The sequence below is a fragment of the Lepidochelys kempii genome, chromosome 1, assembly GCF_965140285.1.
Source record: "Lepidochelys kempii isolate rLepKem1 chromosome 1, rLepKem1.hap1, whole genome shotgun sequence".
NCBI classification, from domain to species: Eukaryota; Metazoa; Chordata; order Testudines; family Cheloniidae; genus Lepidochelys; species Lepidochelys kempii.
Genome location: NC_136380.1, coordinates 271,439,432 through 271,450,848, shown reverse-complemented (window position 1 = coordinate 271,450,848; position 11,417 = coordinate 271,439,432). Strand labels below are relative to the sequence as shown.

The following is an 11,417-nucleotide window of genomic DNA, read 5'->3' as shown; positions in this document are numbered from 1 at the left end:
GCTTGTTGAAGCAAAGGCATATGATTGGGCTGCAAACAAGACTGGTCTTCTCAAAATGCATTGGGACTTTGCAGCTGGAGGTGAAATGGTATGTGCTGGATCAATGACAACAGCAGCAAAGCGAGCGTATGGCAACCAGCAGATCAGAAAAGCCATCACCATAGCGAGTACCATCACCACAGCTCGAAACTCTCTCAACTTCTGGATGCCCAGTGTAAGATTCCTAAAATGGACCTAATTTTCAGGAGCTCCCATCCTCTGAAAATTAGGCCCCTATAAGGTGTCTCAAAGCCCCAAAACTGAGACATCTAAAAACACTAGTTACATTTCAAAATCTTGACCTACATATGTACTATAAATAACCTTAAAAGTTCTTCTAGTTTCACTGCAGGGTATTAAGTAGGGAGCAATATCAGAAGGGCAGGAATCGCTGTGAATTAGTTAGTGAGGAGGACAGTCCTAACAAACGAAATATGATTAATTTGTCATTAGTGGGGAGGACAAAATAATTCCAGAAGGAGTGCTGCTCAGCTCTTTCATGCTGAGGCTGGTGACCTTATTAATTTATTATTTCTAATATGCCTGACTACTAAGAGCAATATTATTTGTGTATTACAGTAGCAACTAGTGCCCCATCTAATATCAGGGCCCCATTGCATTAGACACTTAAATGTTACTGCAGCCTGTGCCTTATCTGAAGAGTTTACACTCTGAATAGACAAGAAAAATAAAGCATGGAAAAAAGGAAGCATTCGTATCCCCACTTCACAAATGAGGAACTGAAGCAGAAACAGATTAAGTAACAAGGGCAGCATTACACAGGAAATGCACAGCAGCACTAAGAACTGAATGCAGATCGCAACGCAAATCCTTAGCCACAAGACCTTCCTTCCTCTCTTGAACACCCTGGTTCTGATCTTAGAAGTGCTCTACATCTAGCCCTGTGTAAACAAAATTTAAATACCAGAACTAGAATGCTGGCTCCCTTGAAATCAATAGGAGTTTTTTTCCATTCATAGATTCATAGATATTTAGGCCAGAAGGGACCATTATGATCATCTAGTCTGACCTCCTGCACAACGCAGGCCACAGAATTTCACCCACCACTCCTAAAAAAGACCTCACACCTATATCTGTGCTATTGAAGTCCTCATATTGTAGTTTGAAGACCTCAAGGAGCAGAGAATCCTCCAGCAAGTGACCCGTGCCCCATGCTACAGAGGAAGGCGAAAAACCTCCAGGGCCTTCCAATCTGCCCTGGAGGAAAATTCCTTCCCGACCATTCACTTCAGTGGGACCAGTGGGACCAGAATTTCACCCAAGAATTCTTATTCCCTCAAGTTTCAGGCACAATGCCATTTTTTCCATTTTAAACAGCTTTCCTATATTTTAAGCAGTGTTTTATTGTAGCTGGAAATTGTAGGGAATACTTTCACAAATAAGCAATGAATTTTGAAAATGCATTATTTTATGTGTAGTGTGAGTGTTATGTGATCTTGGCAGCTTCAGTACATTTGCTTTTCTTTTATGGCAATAGAAATGCTGCTGGCGTACTGCAGATGGCATCGTCTGCCGACTATAAAAGTTAGTCATCAGAAGTGCCATAAACAAAGCTTGTGAGTCTCAGCCAACCTTTCAACGTTGGTAGAATATTTTTATTTTAGTTACAACTCCGTCTCTTTTCTGCTTCATTCAGTTCTGAAGTTGTGTTTATGTTCAGCTTAAAATAAGTTCTTAACTGTAGTATTGACCCCACACTTGCATGTACGAATTTCTCTGAGTGAAAATACTTTGTTACAATGTTGATGTTCCTATTTGTTTGCCACAAAAAAAAAAAAAAAACCCACCACATATTTAAATTCTTTTTATTCCAGTACTGAAGCTTCCTGTTACTATTTTGACAATGTGTTGATGGCTATTTTAAATATTTTTTTTCTTTAGTGGAAACGTGAAAATTTGTTGTTTTTTTTAAATTGCCCTTTTTTGCTTCTTTGTGATGTCTAAGGAGGACCTTTTTTATTTTAATAGCTTTTTTTAATATCAACTCTGATGTTCCCTAATTTTGCTGAAGAGGAGCATTAGAGTATGTGTATTATGAGGCCTTACACCTTAACTGAAGGTGCGGGGGGGGTTGAATCTTTAACAAATGGCAATGTTTTTCCAAATTGATTGTTTTTAGTGCCTATTTAACTCCAAACAAAATCAAAGTGTCTAAGGCCTGGTCTACATTACGGCGTTAGATTGACATATGCCATGTTAGGTAGAATTTATAATGTGCATGTCTACACTACCGAGCCCTTTCTGCCAACCTAGAGGGCTTGTAAAATTGATGCCTGTACTCCACCTCGGTGAGAGGAGTAGTGCTAGAGTTGACCTTCCAGGGTCAAATTAGGGGCAGCGTAGACACAACGCTGTGTAATTCGATGGGTTTGGCTTCCGGGAGGTGTCCCAGAGTGCTCCAATGTGTCCGCTCTGGACAGCACTTTCAACTCCACTGCACTTCAGCCAGGTACATAGGAAAAGTCCCAGGAACTTTTGAATTTCATTTTCTGTTTGGTCAGCATGGAGAGCTGACCAGTACAGCTGACCACGCCTGCCCAGGGCCGCAAACGCGCTCCAGCGTGGTGCATACCGGAGACCTTGGATCTGATTGGTGTGTGGGGAGAAGAGTCTGTACAGGCAGAGCTCTGAACCAGCAGAAGAAATCCTGACATCTATGCCAAAATCACACAGGGCATGGGGGACAGAGGCTACACCAGGGATACACATCAGTGCCGTGCAAAAATAAAGGAGCTCAGGCAAGCGTACCAGAAGACAAGGGAGGCGAACAGTTGCTCTGGTTCTGAACCACAAACATGCCACTGCATGCCATTCTAGGCGGGGACCCCACCAGTACCCCAACACTCTCCGTGGATACCTCCCAGGGGCCCCAGGCGCCCACAGGCAACAACGAGGAGGACACTGTTGATGAGGAAGAGGAGGAGGAGTAGAATGCACAGCAGGAAAGCAGAGGATCCATTCTCCCCAACAGCCAGGACCTTTTCCTAACTCTGGAGCCAATCCCCTTCCACGACCCACTGGTGCGGGACTATGATGGTGGGGAAGGCACCTCTGGTGAGTGCACACTTGTAATAACACTACAGGGGTTAAATGCAATTGTGGTTAATGTTTAATCTGAGATGAATAATTGGGATACAGTGGCGGCCAGTCCAGCTATGCAAAGGGTGCTCCCCGGAAAAGCCTGTTTATGTGCCAAGAGGTTCCCTACCAAAAAATTTTCCCAGGTGTGCCCTGACACTGCCTACCCTTTCTTGTGTGTTTACCATGGCTGCCTGCAAACCGAAATCTGCTGCCCAGCGCTCTGCCATGTGTTGTACCTTACTGGTAGGCGCTTCTTTTAAAAGACAAAATGCGGCCATGTACCTCAGGAAATGTATTTACTGCTGTGAAGTGTTTCATTCATTCCAAGAGTTAACCTTCTGTTTTAAACAATGTATGTTTTTCCTTGCAGCTGCAACCTTGTCTGTGGGTACTTCCTCCACACCAGCACAAAGGCTGTCCCAGATTAGAAGGGAAAAAAGCTGACAAGGTTGCGCAATGTTCTGTGATTTGATGCGTTCCTTTAAGACTGACAGGGCCCAGCTGAATGCATGGAGGCTTACACTGTTGGAGAGGATGTGCAGCAACCAAGAGGGCAGGAAAGCATGCAGGGAGAGCTCTCTCCTGACACTGTTTACACTTTATTGCACTGTCTAGCAATCGAAGCTGTGGGAATAAGAGCCTTCTGCTCCATGAACCATCCCCTGAAGTTGAGTTCAAGGGATCACAGAGCTTCTCCCCTTCTCCGCCCTGCCAACGTGTGATCGGTGATGAATCAGCTGCCCTGCTCACCAAGTTCCATATCTTCCTCTCCCAGACACCCTAGAATGGTGGCAGTTAGGCTCCACCCCCTAACAGCTGAAATCACTGAGAGCTGCATTAAGTGGGGCAGGGAGGCCTGAAGACATCTTGGTGAGCAGGCAGGTAGCAGAGAGGCATGACCAGCAGGGTTGCTGTTGGGGAGGCGTGGCAAGTGGCTAACTGGGTGGCTGGTGGAGAGGGCCCCAGCAGAGCCCCGCAGAGGTGTGGCAAGTGGCCGTTGAGGCAACAAGTGAGTGCCTGAGCAGTTCAGTGTGTAAGGTGCCTCCTTACGCCCACCTGCCTTCCACACACAGTTGTAGGTGAACTCTGCAGATGAACCTCTGAATTCTGGGGCTGCTCTGGCCAAGGACAGCAACTGTGAGTGGGGTACAGAGAAGGGATGAGCACGTTAAAGGGACTTTTGGGTTGCTGGACTTAAGACCCTGAGGGGAAAAGGACACTGCCCAACTTACTTGGGGGTGGGTCTTTTGCTCGTGTTTATGAACCCTAGTTGCGATGTTTTCCCAAATTAATCTCAGTTATTTCCCTCCTTTTATTAAAAGTTTTTGCTACACTCAGACTCTGTTCTTGCGAGAGGGGAAGTGTTGCCCCTTAGAGGTGGCCAGGGGGTGGTGTGTAATTGTCCCAGGTCACTGGGTGGGGGCTTGAGCCAGTTTTGTGTTGTATTGTTGAAAAGGAACCCCTAGACACTGAACCTGGCCCTTGTTGCTGCTGGCTCCACCTGGCAGAAAGGTTACATAAGCTATTTGTCCTTGCCCCTTCCCCGCTGTTATCAGGCCCTTACACCCAGGTTATCTTTGATATTCATTGCTGTCTCTGTTCAGTGTTTGTTAGCATAATAAAAATTCATGAATTGAGGACAAGAGGCTCTTTATTCACTGTGCATGCTGTGGTTGGTGGGGGGTTAGTTTACAGGGCAGTACATGCAAACAACGGGGCAGCCTGGTAAGGAACAACACACAGAACTGTCACATCAGTGTGGGATCATTCACGAAACTGGTTTTCAAAGCCACTCAGAGACACAATGCACCTCAATGTGCTCTTCTTATTGCCCTGGTGTCTGGCTGCTCAATATGGGCTGCCAGGAAATCTGCCTCAACCCTCCACCCCGCCAGAAATGCTTCCCCCTTACTCTCACAGATATTGTGGAGCACACAGCAAGCAGCAACAACAATGGAAATATTGCTTTCATGGAGGTCTAACCTAGTGAGTAAACTGCTCCAGTGCCCCTTTAAATGTCCAAAGGCACATTCTACCACCATTCTGCACTTGTTCAGCCTATGGTTGAACTGCTCCTTACTGCTGTCCAGGCTACCTGTGTATGGCTTCATGAGCCACAGGAGCAAGGGGTAGGCTGGGTCTCCAAGGATGACTATTGGCATTTCAACATCACTAATGATAATTTTCCAGACTGGGAAGAAAGTTTCTTCTTGCATATTTCTGAACAGACCAGAGTTCCTAAAGATGTGCACATCATGTACCTTTCCCGACCATCCCATGTTGATGTCAGTAAAACGGCCCTTGTGATCCACCGGTGCTTGCAACAGCATTGAAAGGTACCCCTTGTGGTTTATGTGCTCTTTGGCAAGGTGGTCTGGTGCCAAGGTAGGGATGTGTGTTCCATCTATCACCCCACCACAGTTAGGGAACCCCATTGCAGCAAAGCCATCCACTATGTCCTGCACATTTCCCAGAATCACTGCCCTTGTTAGCAGAAGTGAATTGATTGCCTTGGCTACTTGGATCGCAGCAGCCCCTATGGCAGATTTACCCGCACCAAACTGATTCCTGACTGACCGGTAGCAGTCAGGCGTAGCAAGCTTCCACAAGGCTATCGCCACTTGCTTCTCAACTGTCAGAGCAGGTCTCATTTTGGTATTTATGCACTTCAGGGCTGCGGAAAGCAATTTGCAAAGTTCCATGAAAGTGGTCTTACGCATTTGAAGGTTCTGCAGCCACTGCTTCTCATCCCATACCTGCATAACTATGCAGTCCCATCAGTCTGTGCTTGTTTCCCAGGCCCAGACGTGGCATTCCATCGTGTCAACAAGCCTGGCTGCCGCCACCAGCATGTGCAAATTGCTCCATTCCATGGCTTTCAGCATGGCTATTTGCATGGAATCACATTCTTCTGTGAGGCGGCTCCTAGCTAGGCTCTGAAAATACTGCAGGATGATGCACAAGGTGTTTGCAATGTTCACAACAACAGTGTACAGCGGAGCAGGGTCCATGCTTGCCATGCCATGGTGTCTGCACGAGTAACCCAGTCTTAGGCGTGAAAATGATTGTTCGCCATTGCTTTCAGGGACAGAGGGAGGGAGGGGTGGAGGGAGGAGGCAAGTGCATCATGGGAGGCTGACGATATGTACCCAAAAGAACGCGCAAAAATGTTTTTGTCCCATCAGAATTCCCCCTAACCCAGAATTCCAATTGGCAGCAGGAACTGTGGGATAGCTCCCTGAGTCGATGCTAGCCATGGTAGTGAGAATGCACTCCACTGACAGAATGTGCATAGTTGGGACATGCAGCATCGACTTTGTAAAATCAGAGGCTAAATGTTGACTTAAATAAATTCAACCTAATTTCCTAGTGTAGATATGCCCTAAGATTCCCTTCCCCTCTGGGTTTGCTCAGCTTTTTGTCTCTGGGATCTTATGATGCTGTAATTTCACTTCTTAGCTGCCATAAAGTATTCCTTGATACACAAGATCTCAATTTCTAAAGTAAAAAAAAAAAATCTGATTTTTGTGTGTGGCCATTTCAGGTCCAGTTTGCACATCACTAAAAAAGCACAAAGGTCATTTTCAAGGGTTTTTTTCTATTAGTGAATCTATACAACAGATGCAGATTGGGTGATTTAAGTTCAGGGTCACCCACTTCCATACCAATACTTGTGAGATTGTTGAGGAACCAGGGGCTTCTATGAGAACTTTTCACAAGCTGCAATATTATAAAATGGCCCTGTTCTCGTGAGTTTTGCAGCCTATTTTCCCCGTCAAAGAGATTCAGATAAGCTAGAAATAAAATGATATATGGAAAGAGTTATACTACAAAATAAATAGAGCTTGTCAACAATGCGGAATATATTTTGCAAAAAAAAACAAAACAAAAACGTAACACACACACATTTTTTCCTGAAAAACTTTCATCAAATTTCAAAAAAAAAAAAAGGCACAAAAAATTAATCTAAATTTTGAAAATATTTAATCAGACCTAAAAATAATCAGTCATTTCAATGAGTCAAAATCAAGGTTAGTTTATGCTGTATGTTAAGAATTCCTGTACAGAAAGAGCAAGGTACTATAAACAGTCAGCAAAAGCATAAATTGAAACCTACCTTATGCAATGAACTGAAGGCATTGTCATAAGAAAATCCAGTGATTAGTATAGGAACAATGAAGCAGGCTTCGAAGTAGACAATCTGGTATCTACAGTTGCTTCAGGATCTTTATTCCCTGCTAATGGGGAGATTTGGACTCCTTCAGGAATACAAGAGCTCCAGCCAAAGAGTGGTGACACTGCCCAGATGAGACAGATGAAAACAAGTAGCTGGTAACCTCTCTTTAGACTCAGCTTTAGAGCTCCAGTAAGTTAGCATACCACATTGTGTCTTTCATAAGCTAAGAAAGGGACCAAAGAGAAACCACACTTGACAAATTACAAGAAATAATATGAGCAACCATCAGATCAGAATGTTTAAAGGCTGATTCATACACCAGCCTCCAAGTTTCATAGCAAGGCATTACTGAAAGATTTAAAGTATCTGGGGTAAAATCCTTGCCTCACTGAAGTCAATGGCAAAACTCCCATTAACTTCCATGAGGCCAGGATTTCATTCCTGGTGTGTACTAATCTCTATCAATCACGAGAATGTAGCAATTTTTTCCAAACAGAAAATCTCATAAGTGTGAAAAAAAAAGCCCATAAGAAATTATTAATCAAAATATGAGATTACGACATTTTAAGAACATAAGAACGGCCATATTGGGTCAGACCAGTGATGAGCTGCCAAAATCTTAACAACGGGTTCCCTCCTCACTCCACGAGGGGGCCGTTGCCCACCCCCGCCCCCCGGGACCCCTGACCCATCCAACCCCCCTGCGTTCCTTGACTCCCCCCGCCAGGATGCCTGCCCCAGCTACTCCCCTCTCCCATCCCCTAACTTCCCCCAGAACCAGGCAGAAGGGTCTCGTGGGCCACCGTAGCGGGTGCCCACCCCACCCCTAAGAGCCAGAGGCACCTGCTGGGGGGCGAGGTGGGGAGTCCCGGCGATGCTTACCTGGGGCAGCTCCCAGGAAGCATCCAGCAGGTCCCTCTGGTTCCTAGGGTCAGGGGAGCATAGCTGGGGGGGAGCAGGGGGAGCAGCCGCTCCCCCACTGATCACATCAAAAGTGGCGCCTTAGGCGCCGACTCCCCGGGTGCTCCGGGGCTAGAGCACCCATGGGGAAAATTTGGTGGGTGCAGAGCACCCACCGGCAGCTCCCCGCCTCACCCCCGGCCCCAGCTCACCTCCGCTTTGCCTCCTCCCCTGAACCCACCGCCACGCTCTGCTTCTCCGCGCCTCCCCCCCTCCCCCCACCAGCTTCCCGCGAATCAGCTCTTCGGCGGGAAGCTGGGGAGGGCAGAGAGGCAGGCTGCGGCTTCCCGCTCAGGCCAAGGGTGGTGGAAGTGAGCTGGGGTGGGGAGCGGTTCCCCTGCATGCCCTTCCCCCCGGGTTACCTGCTGCAGTGCAGGCGGCCCTCCTCCCGCCCCCCTGCCCCAGCTCACCTCCGCCTCCCTGGGCCTGAGCGAGAAGCCGCCACTTGCTTCTCAGTCTGCCCCAGCTTCCCGCACAAATAGCTTCGCAGGAACCCAGGGCAGGGGGGCGGAGAAGCAGAGCGGGGCGGCGCGTTCAGGGGAGGAGGCGGAGCGGAGGTGAGCTGGGGCCGGGGGTGGGGCGGGGAGCTGCCGGTGGGTGCTCTGCACCCACCAAATTTTCCCCTTGGGTGCTCCAGGGCTGGAGCACCCGTGGAGTCGGCGCCTAAGGCGCCACTTTTGGCCGGTTAAATTTAGAAGGCCTTTTAGAATCGTTTGTCCCTCGCACAACAGGAACTTCTAAATTTAACAACCGGTTCTAGCGAACCGGTGCGAACCGGCTCCAGCTCACCACTGGGTCAGACCAATAGTCTATTTAGCCCAGTATCCTGTCTTCTGACAGTGGCCAATGCCAGAAGCTTCAGAGGGAATGAACAAAACAGCAATTATTCAGTGGTCCAGTCTGAGTTTCTGATGGTCAGAGGCTTAGGGACATCCAGAGTATGGGGTTGTACATCTTGGTTGATAGCCATTGATGGACCTATCCTCCATGAGTTTATCTAATTCTTTTTTGAACCCCATTATAGTTTTGGCCTTGAAAACATCCCCTGGCAACAAGTCCAACAGGTTGACTGCTTTGTGTGAAGAAGTTCTTAATTTTTGTTATTGTTGTTTTAAACCCACAGCCATAGGTGCCAACTCCATGGGTGCTCTGGGGCTGGAGCACCCATGCGAAAAAATCAGTGGGTGCTCTACACCCACTGGAAGCCAAGCTCCCCTCACCCCCTGCCCCACCTCCTCCTCCTCCCCTGAGCACGCCGCATCCCCGCTCCTTCACCTACCTCCCAGTATTTCCCGCCCGGCCACTGCCAAACAGCTGTTTTGCAGCATTAGCACGCTCGGGGTGGGGGGAGGAGCGGAAAGTGGTGCACTCAGGGGAGGAGGCAGGGAAGAGTTGGGGCCAGGGCTGGGATTTGGAGGAGTTGGAATATTGCCAGGGAGGGGGCGGAGTTGGGGCAGGGACTTTGGGAAAGGGGTTGGAATAGGGGGGGGGAAAGGGTGGGAAGAGGCAGGGCAGGGGCAGGGCCTCATGGAAGGGGTGGAGTGGGGGTGGGGCTGGGGGAAGAGTGGTCAAGCACCCATGGGAAAGAGGGGAAGTCAGCACCTTATGCCCGCTGCCTATTAATTTCATTGGGTGACCCATGGTCCAGATTAACACTTAGTCAGAACAATAGTATCATCTTGATTTTGCTTGACGTGAAGTTAAACTAGTGGCTAAAATATAATCTTCTTTAACAAAGATCAGACATTCAGGTCTCCTGGTCAAATATGGCACTTTGCGCTTGACTTTCTGGTTCTTTGTGGGTTATTGTTGGTTTAGGGGTTTTGGTTGGTTGGTTGGTCTTTTCTTCCCTTTAGTGGAAAGGATAAATTTGTAGTAAAGTGAACATTATTTTGCTATTTTTACTACTGTTTTAAAGAGGTATTATCCCTCCCGCTAAATTTACCCACTGTATTAAAAGTGGATATTTTGAGGCATGAATACATTAGATTTGTATTTAGTTTTATTTACTTATTTAAAAAATTAATACTAACCAGTATTGACAATACCTTCTTTCACAGACAATAAGAGAGGGTGTCAGATATCCAAGATGGGACTATATCAGCCCACATCACTACAGGTATCAGTGGAGTTCCTCACCAAGTAATTTGTTTCTCAGCATGAAAAAAGCTGGCAGAATCTGTCCTTTGTGAATGGTTAATAGATTCAGAGTAGGAGTCACAATTCGAGATGGAAAGCAAACATTAAGCAGTGTTATAACAATCCTACTTAGCCCTACTTAGCATTTCATTCATTTAATGGTCTCACTGTTTAGAAAATTATATTTTTGAGCTGTGAATTCTTTTTTTTTTTAAGTTAACAGAAAATTATCTCTGTAAAACTATTGCTAGGTTAATCCTTCTTTTGGACTCTTTAACCACAACCCAACGTAAATGGTTGACTTTTTCTAACCTAACACAACACACAAAATTTCATGTATTAGAACTGAGGAGGATACATGTCACTTGGCTGTTGCTTACCAAAGTAGCTGACAGCAAATCCTTGGAAACTGCAGAACTTATGTCCCACGTGGAAATATCCACGGTAGTTTCTAGCTGTAACTATAGTGGTGCCACACAGAAATATCATGAGATCTAAAAAGGAGAGATTTAGAATGAATATGTTGATAGGGTTTTTTAAGGTAACTATCATCACCAACAAATTATTAAATATTGAAAACAACATCAAGGAATATCAAGAATGCCAAAATGCTATATTCAGATCTACAGAAAATGGTGGGTCTCATTGTGATGCTCTCAGCTACGTCATTTACAACAGTAATATTATTCTGCATCTGCCCATAACGGAGAACTGGAGATTTTGTTAGAACTGTTCACACAATAGATGGTTCAACTTCTATACGAACAAGGCCTTTGTACACACTGTGATGCTTCCCAGGGGGACCCAGGGTTGTGAGGCACCTCACTACCACCTGCCCTTAGCATGAAGGAGCCTCAGCTGTGCCTGCCGGGGGTCAGCTCCGCAACTCTACATGCCACAGGTAACACAAGCATGCCCCTCTAGGCCTACGAAGGCCCTGCTCTCTCTCTCTATAGGTTAGCGATAGGCAAACTCCAGCCCTCTGAGTGCCCCCTGGAGT

At 46.7% G+C, this 11,417-nt stretch overlaps 1 pseudogene; it reads right to left on the bottom strand.

Moving 5' to 3' along the window:
• Nucleotides 1-5,918: 5,918 nt before the first annotated feature.
• On the bottom strand, nt 5,919-11,111 carry LOC140909282 (vertebrate ancient opsin-like; annotated as a pseudogene).
• Nucleotides 11,112-11,417: the final 306 nt, after the last annotated feature.